The sequence below is a fragment of the Rhinoderma darwinii genome, chromosome 4 (assembly GCF_050947455.1).
Source record: "Rhinoderma darwinii isolate aRhiDar2 chromosome 4, aRhiDar2.hap1, whole genome shotgun sequence".
In the NCBI taxonomy this organism is placed as follows: Eukaryota; Metazoa; Chordata; class Amphibia; order Anura; family Rhinodermatidae; genus Rhinoderma; species Rhinoderma darwinii.
The window spans coordinates 409935507-409944669 of record NC_134690.1 but is presented as its reverse complement, the minus strand read 5'-3'; positions in this window follow the sequence as shown (position 1 = coordinate 409944669).

Here is a 9163-nt window from a genome sequence, read left to right as displayed (position 1 = left end):
GGTGACTGGACTGGCTCACTCCCGGGTCGGCATAGACCCCAGTCAGAACGCCGCTGCATGAACTCCTGGCTCTTCCCAATGTTGATCGCTGCTTCAGGTGTCCGAAATGCAGGGCGCATATCAACAGCGATCAAATGCTCTGCGATGCAACCCCTTCCATACCACTTAGTTGCGCCCGGGGCACATGCCCCGCCTCCCCCTAGCTACACCCCTGTGGCAGGGAGCTACTGCACATGCGCTAGCATACGCGTTCCCGGGATCCCAGCCATCCTCACTGCAAAATAAAGAGGTAGGACTGTGCAAGCGCGGCCACTTCTGCTAAATCACAGCGGTGGTCGTAACCATAAGAAACAGATTTCAAACAATGAAGGGAAGGAAGCCTGGATGGAGAATAATTCATATCTGCAAAACAGCACAGATTTGGAACTTGAATGTTTTTACTAAAATACAGATATTGACCTTCTCTAACATGTTAAACATGATTGCAGAGTTGGGAATATCCCTTTAATTATTATTTGGCTGATTAACTGGTGAATTTTCTAAATAATAAAGTACAATAAAACCTAAACTTTTAATTGATCTGCCTTAAAAACGATGCAATAAACCCTTCATCAGTAATGCTCATAGTTCAGAAAGGAGAGGCATTGGTGCGTTCTTAGCGAGTGGATAGAATAGAGACATAACCTGACCCTGGCGACTACTGATTCTGTCTCGACTTGGTTACCATCTCACTCCAGATTAACTACCCCTCTACTTGATTATTTTGTTGACCCTGGGTCAGGCTGTCTCTCTATCCACTCTCTAAGAACGCACCAAGTTTGACAGATTCAAACCAATGCCTCTCCTTTCTGAACTATGAGCGTTAATGATGAAGGGTTTATTGCAAGGTTTTTAAAGCAGATCAATTAAAAGTTTAGGTTTTAATGTATTTTCTTATATACAAAGTTGACCAGATATCGGTGATATAATATTATAGGGCGAGCTAAATCAAGAAACTATTTCAGTGCATCTTATTTGGCTCGATTGTTGGTGGCAGTCCAGTATGGATTCTGAGGCCTTAATGGCATTGGCTCAGCCAGGAGGGAAGATCCCCACCTGCCACTAGTTCTCCAATAAGGACATAAATTGCAGGCAATGTGGGGAGGTTGTTGGATGGTGCTGCCTCTGTCCAGGTGTACGTCGCTTGTAACACTTGGAGCTGCACTATGGACAGGGCCTGCAGTATATCTCTGTTACAGTTCACTGGGTAAATCAGGTGGATGGGGTGCAGGTGGATGACGGCAGATTTCCACCACAACAATTACATAGCCAGGGAACGGAGCTGTGAGACCACTTTGGGTGGCTTTAGAGACACCAGAAAACCTTCATTTCATGAGTCCTCCACCAGTCTCCAAGAGCTACGTAGATGGTTCTTTTCTGCTGCCTCCCCCACACACCCTTCTATGAATTTACTGTAAGGAGAAATCATCCTGTGCTACACCTCATGAGCCTGGTGGAGAGAAGTCACACAATGGGCAAATTGCCTTTATGAATCGAGCAAGTGACCCACTGGATTTGCCCTCACCATAAAAGTACTTTTTTGGAATAGGATGCTCTCTGAAACTGGACAACAAAAAGATGAGATCCTTGTTGTCTGTTTTCTTATGTAGTCGCTCCTTTCCCATTTCCCGCTAGAAACAAGACAAGCACCGACATACATCACCGCCACTTGAAACTGCAGCATCAACAGCCAATGCACCATGAACCAGCAAAAGCAAGCCCTACACGCGCCACTAGGTGGGAAGCCCATGGACCAGGTCTCCTGTCACAAGGAGACCTAAATAGACCCATAAACTTCTGGGTCCACAGGCTACTAGCTGATGCAAACGATGGCCTGTCCGGCTGCCAGCATCCTCTCAGAGCAGGACTTCAGCGAAGCAGGCAGGGCCATCACCCCAGAGCAGAAGCAGTTTTCTAATAACAGTTTGGAAAGAATTACATTCATCAAGATGAATGAGTCTTGGATACGTGATTAGCAGAGGGGAGACTAGAGCAAGCACTACCACCACTACCATCATTAGTGAATGCCACCAACATCTGCTGCAGCTATCACAGAAACTGAGATTTCCTGCCATCCAGACAAATTCTGATGGTCTGAGGAGGGAAGGGTCTGTGATGGTGGGTTATGGGGTCTGAGGAGGAAAGGGTCTGTGATGGTGGGTTAAGGGGTCTGAGGAGGGAAGGGTCTGTGATTGTGGGTTAGGGGGTCTGAGTAGTGGTCTGTGATGGTGGGTTAGGGGGTCTGAGGAGTAGTCTGATGGTGGGTTAGGGGGTCTGAGGAGCAAAGGGTCTGTGATGGTGGGTTAAGGGGTCTGAGGAGGGAAGGGTCTGTAATGGTGGGTTAGGGGGTCTGAGGAGTGGTCTGTGATGGTGGGTTAGGGGGTCTGAGGAGGGAAGAGTCTGTGATGGTGGGTTAGGGGGTCTGAGAAGGGAAGGGTCTGTGGTGGGTTAGGGCGTCTGAGGAGGGAAGGGTCTGTGGTGGTGGGTCAGGGGGTCTGAGGAGAGAAGGGTCTGTGGTGGGATAGGGGATCTGAGGAGGGAAGGGTCTGTGATGGTGGGTTAGGGGGTCTGAGGAGGGAAGGGTCTGTGATGGTGAGTTAGGGGGTCTGAGGGAAGGGTCTGTGATGGTGGGTTAGGGGCTCTGAGGAGTAGTCTGATGGTGGGTTAAGGTGTCTGAGGAGGAAAGGGTCTGTGATGGTGGGTTAAGGGGTCTGAGGAGGGAAGGGTCTGTGATGGTGGGTCAGGGCGTCTGAGGAGTGGTCTGTAATGGTGGGTTAGGGGGTCTGAGGAGGGAAGAGTCTGTGATGGTGGGTTAGGGGGTCTGAGGAGTAGTCTGATGGTGGGTTAGGTGGTCTGAGGAGGAAAGGGTCAGTGATGGTGGGTTAAGGGGTCTGAGGAGGGAAGGGTCTGTAATGGTGGGTTAGGGGGTCTGAGGAGTGGTCTGTGATGGTGGGTTAGGGGGTCTGAGGAGGGAAGAGTCTGTGATGGTGGGTTAGGGGGTCTGAGAAGGGAAGGGTCTGTGGTGGGTTAGGGCGTCTGAGGAGGGAAGGGTCTGTGGTGGTGGGTTAGGGGGTCTGAGGAGAGAAGGGTCTGTAGTGGGATAGGGGATCTGAGGAGGGAAGGGTCTGTGATGGTGGGTTAGGGGGTCTGAGGAGGGAAGGGTCTGTGATGGTGGGTTAGGGGGTCTGAGGAGGGAAGGGTCTGTGATGGTGAGTTAGGGGGTCTGAGGAGGGAAGGGTCTGTGATGGTGGGTTAGGGGGTCTGAGGAGTTGTCTGATGGTGGGTTAAGGGGTCTGAGGAGGAAAGGGTCTGTGATGGTGGGTTAGGGGGTCTGAGGAGTGGTCTGTGATGGTGGGTTAGGGGGTCTGAGGAGGGAAGAGTCTGTGATGGTGGGTTAGGGGGTCTGAGAATGGAAGGGTCTGTGGTGGGTTACGGCGTCTGAGGAGGGAAGGGTCTGTGGTGGGTTAGGTCGTCTGAGGAGGGAAGGGTCTGTGGTGGGATAGGGGATCTGAGGAGGGAAGGGTCTGTGATGGTGGGTTAGGGGGTCTGAGGAGTGGTCTGTGATGGTGGGTTAGGGGGTCTGAGGAGGGAAGAGTCTGTGATGGTGGGTTAGGGGGTCTGAGAATGGAAGGGTCTGTGGTGGGTTACGGCGTCTGAGGAGGGAAGGGTCTGTGGTGGGTTAGGTCGTCTGAGGAGGGAAGGGTCTGTGGTGGGATAGGGGATCTGAGGAGGGAAGGGTCTGTGATGGTGGGTTAGGGGGACTGAGGAGGGAAGGGTCTGTGATGGTGGGTTGGGGGGTCTGAGGAGGGAAGGGTCGGTGGTGGGATAGGGGATCTGAGGAGGGAAGGGTCGGTGATGGTGGGTTAGGGGGTCTGAGGAGGAAAGGGTCTGTGATGGTGGGTTAAGGGGTCTGAGGAGGGAAGGGTCTGTGATGGTGGGTTAGGGGGTCTGAGGAGTGGTCTGTGATGGTGGGTTAGGGGGTCTGAGGAGGGAAGAGTCTGTGATGGTGGGTTAGGGGGTCTGAGAATGGAAGGGTCTGTGGTGGGTTAGGGCGTCTGAGGAGGGAAGGGTCTGTGGTGGGTTAGGGCGTCTGAGGAGGGAAGGGTCTGTGGTGGGATAGGGGATCTGAGGAGGGAAGGGTCTGTGATGGTGGGTTAGGGGGACTGAGGAGGGAAGGGTCTGTGGTGGGATAGGGGATCTGAGGGAAGGGTCTGTGATGGTGGGTTAGGGGGGTCTGAGGAGGGAAGGGTCGGTGGTGGGTTAGGGGGTCTGAGGAGGGAAGGGTCTGTGATGGTGGGTTAGGGGGTCTGAGGAGGGAAGGGTCTGTGGTGGGTTACGGGGTCTGAGGAGGGAAGGGTCTGTGGTGGGTTAGGGGGTCTGAGGGGGGAAGGGTCTGTGGTGGGATAGGGGATCTGAGGGAAGGGTCTGTGATGGTGGGTTAGGGGGTCTGAGGAGGGAAGGGTCTGTGATGGTGGGTTAGGGGGTCTGAGGAGGGAAGGGTCTGTGATGGTGGGATAGGGGATCCGAGGAGGGAAGGGTCTGTGATGGTGGGTTAGGGGGTCTGAGGAGGGAAGGGTCTGTGATGGTGGGTTAGGAGGTCTGAAGAGGGAAGGGTCTGTGATGGTGGGTTAGGGGGTCTGAGGAGGGAAGGGTCTGTGATGGTGGGTTAGGGGGTCTGAGGAGGGAAGGGTCTGTGATGGTGGGTTAGGGGAGTTTTGGCCTTATCCTTATAACTTCTCTTTTGTTTATAATTCTTATGCCGTTATATTTGCAGGTTGAGATGGGGGCAGGTTCTTATTATCCCACTACGTTTAGTTTCTTTTTAGTTTGTGTAATTTTTCTCTTGTGTTAATTGAAGGCGTTGTCCAGGATGATTTATTTGCCTTGCATGAAAAATAACTTTGTAATTCACCTTTATTAAAATGACATCCTGTTTATTACATTACACCCCCTCTCCCCATACAGTGTATGAAGTAGAGCCCTGAACAGCGGTCATGTGACCTTGTCCCGAGACCACTTTATCCAACGCATCTGGCGTTGTAAGCATTGTAGCCATGGCCAGCCAGTAGGGATGTAAAGTAGTCATCAAAAAATTAGCAGTGAGTTTAAAAAAGCAAAACGCAAAATCCTTGTAATAACTTTTATTTGCCTGAATCCCCTGAAAATCCTCCACATTGTCCTCCACGTTCACCTCAACGTTATCCTCCACATTCTCCTCCGCGTTCTCCTCCACGTTCACCTCAACGTTATCCTCCACATTGTCCTCCACGTTCTCCTCCACGTTCACCTCAACGTTATTCTCCACATTGTCCTCCACGTTCTCCTACACATTCACATTCTCCTCCACGTTCTCCTCCGCGTTCACCTCAACGTTCTCCTCAACGTTCTCCTCCACCTCCTGCTTCACATTCACATTCTCCTCCACATTCACCTCAACGTTCTCCTCCACGTTCACCTCCACCTCCATGTTCTCCGACACATTCACATTCTCCTCCGCGTTCTCCTCCGCATTCACGTTCTGCTGCACATTGTCCTCCACGTTCTCCTTCATGTTCTCCTCCTCGTCACAATAAGAAGATTCCTCCAGTTTGCGTTATTACTGAAAGTAAAGAAGAAGAAAAAGAGGAGGAAGAGGAATATCCGGGTGTTCATAGCAGCGCCGGCATTTATCTATAAAAATGTAACTGTCGCTTTCCTGCAGTAATATCGGAGCTGTCGCTTTCCTGCAGTAATATTTGAGCTGTCACTTTCCTGCAGTAATATCTGAGCTGTCGCTTTCCTGCAGTAATATCTGAGCTGTCACGTTCCTGCAGTAATATCTGAGCTGTCACTTTCCCGCAGTAATATCTGAGCTGTCACGTTCCCGCAGTAATATCTGAGCGGTCACTCTCCTGCAGTAATATCTGAGCTGTCACTTTCCTGCGGTAATATCTGAGCTGTCACTCTCCTGCGGTAATATTTGAGCTGTCACTTTCCTGCAGTAATATCTGAGCTGTCACTTTCCTGCAGTAATATCTGAGCTGTCACTTTCCTGCAGTAATATCTGAGCTGTCACTTTCCCGCAGTAATATCTGAGCTGTCACGTTCCCGCAGTAATATCTGAGCGGTCACTCTCCTGCAGTAATATCTGAGCGGTCACTCTCCTGCGGTGATATCTGAGCTGTCACTTTCCTGCAGTAATATCTGAGCTGTCACTTTCCTGCAGTAATATCTGAGCTGTCACGTTCCTGCAGTAATATCTGAGCGGTCACTCTCCTGCAGTAATATCTGAGCGGTCACTCTCCTGCAGTAATATCTGAGCTGTCACTTTCCCGCAGTAATATCTGAGCTGTCACTTTCCCGCAGTAATATCTGAGCTGTCACTTTCCCGCAGTAATATCGTAGCTGTCACTCTCCCGCAGTAATATCTGAGCTGTCGCTTTCCCGCAGTAATATCTGAGCTGTCGCTTTCCCGCAGTAATATCTGAGCTCTCGCTTTCCCGCAGTAATATCGGAGCTGTCGCTTTCCAGCAGTAATATCTGAGCTGTCGCTTTCCCGCAGTAATATCGGAGCTGTCGCTTTCCCGCAGTAATATCGGAGCTGTCGCTTTCCCGCAGTAATATCGTAGCTGTCGCTTTCCCGCAGTAATATCGGAGCTGTCGCTTTCCCGCAGTAATATCGTAGCTGTCGCTTTCCCGCAGTAATATCGTAGCTGTCGCTTTCCCGCAGTAATATCGAAGCTGTCGCTTTCCCGCAGTAATATCTGAGCTGTCGCTTTCCCGCAGTAATATCTGAGCTGTCGCTTTCCCGCAGTAATATCTGAGCTGTCACTTTCCCGCAGTAATATCTGAGCTGTCGCGTTCCCGCAGTAATATCTGAGCTGTCGCTTTCCCGCAGTAATATCTGAGCTGTCGCTTTCCCGCAGTAATATCGAAGCTGTCGCTTTCCCGCAGTAATATCTGAGCTGTCGCTTTCCCGCAGTAATATCTGAGCTGTCGCTTTCCCGCAGTAATATCTGAGCTGTCACTTTCCCGCAGTAATATCTGAGCTGTCGCGTTCCCGCAGTAATATCTGAGCTGTCGCTTTCCCGCAGTAATATCTGAGCTGTCGCTTTCCCGCAGTAATATCGGAGCTGTCGCTTTCCCGCAGTAATATCGGAGCTGTCGCTTTCCCGCAGTAATATCTGAGCTGTCGCTCTCCCGCAGTAATATCGGAGCTGTCGCTTTCCCGCAGTAATATCTGAGCTGTCGCTTTCCCGCAGTAATATCGGAGCTGTCGCTTTCCCGCGGTAATATCTGAGCTGCCGCTTTCCCGCGGTAATATCTGAGCTGTCGCTTTCCCGCGGTAATATCTGAGCTGTCGCTTTCCCGCGGTAATATCTGAGCTGTCGCTTTCCCGCGGTAATATCTGAGCTGTCGCTTTCCCGCGGTAATATCTGAGCTGTCACTTTCCCGCGGTAATATCTGAGCTGTCGCTTTCCCGCGGTAATATCTGAGCGGTCACTCTCCTGCAGTAATATCTGAGCTGTCACTCTCCTGCAGTAATATTTGAGCTGTCACTTTCCTGCAGTAATATTTGAGCTGTCACTTTCCTGCAGTAATATCGGTGCTGTCGCTTTCCTGCAGTAATATCGGAGCTGTCTCTTTCCCGCGGTAATATCTGAGCTGTCGCTTTCCCGCGGTAATATCTGAGCTGTCGCTTTCCCGCGGTAATATCTGAGCTGTCACGTTCCCGCGGTAATATCTGAGCTGTCGCTTTCCCGCAGTAATATCTGAGCGGTCGCTTTCCCGCAGTAATATCTGAGCGGTCGCTTTCCCGCAGTAATATTTGAGCTGTCGCTTTCCCGTAGTAATATTTGAGCTGTCGCTTTCCCGCAGTAATATCTGAGCTGTCACTTTCCCGCAGTAATATCTGAGCTGTCACTCTCCTGCGGTAATATTTGAGCTGTCACTCTCCTGCAGTAATATCTGAGCGGTCACTTTCCTGCAGTAATATCTGAGCTGTCACTTTCCCGCAGTAAAATCTGAGCTGTCACTTTCCTGCAGTAATATTTGAGCTGTCACTTTCCTGCAGTAATATTTGAGCTGTCACTTTCCTGCAGTAATATCGGTGCTGTCACTCTCCCGCAGCAATATCTGAGCTGTCACTTTCCCGCAGTAATATCTGAGCTGTCATTTTCCTGCAGTAATATCTGAGCTGTCACTTTCCCGCAGTAATATCTGAGCTGTCACTTTCCTGCAGTAATATCTGAGCTGTCACTTTCCTGCAGTAATATTTGAGCTGTCGCTTTCCTGCAGTAATATCTGAGCTGTCACGTTCCTGCAGTAATATCTGAACTGTCACTTTCCTGCGGTAATATCTGAGCTGTCCCTTTCCTGCAATAATATCTGAGCGGTCACTCTCCCGCAGTAATATCTGAGCGGTCACTCTCCCGCAGTAATATCGTAGCTGTCGCTTTCCCGCAGTAATATCTGAGCTGTCACTTTCCCTCAGTAATATCTGAGCTGTCACTTTCCCGCAGTTATATCTGAGCTGTCACTTTCCCGCAGTAATATCTGAGCTGTCACTTTCCCGCAGTAATATCTGAGCTGTCACTTTCCCGCAGTAATATCTGAGCTGTCACTTTCCTGCAGTAATATCTGAGCTGTCTCTTTCCTGCAGTAATATCTGAGCTGTCACGTTCCTGCAGTAATATCTGAGCTGTCACTCTCCTGCGGTAATATCTGAGCTGTCACTTTCCTGCAATAATATCTGAGCGGTCACTTTCCCGCAGTAATATTTGAGCTGTCACTTTCCTGCAGTAATATCTGAGCTGTCCCTTTCCCGCAATAATATATGAGCTGTCCCTTTCCTGCAATAATATCTGAACTGTCACTTTCCCGCAGTAATATCTGAGCTGTCACTTTCCCGCAGTAATATTTGAGCTGTCACTTTCCTGCAGTAATATCTGAGCTGTCCCTTTCCCGCAATAATATATGAGCTGTCCCTTTCCTGCAATAATATCTGAACTGTCACTTTCCCGCAGTAATATCTGAGCTGTCACTTTCCCGCAGTAATATCTGAGCTGTCACTTTCCCGCAGTAATATTTGAGCTGTCACTTTCCTGCAGTAATATCTGAGCTGTCCCTTTCCCGCAATAATATA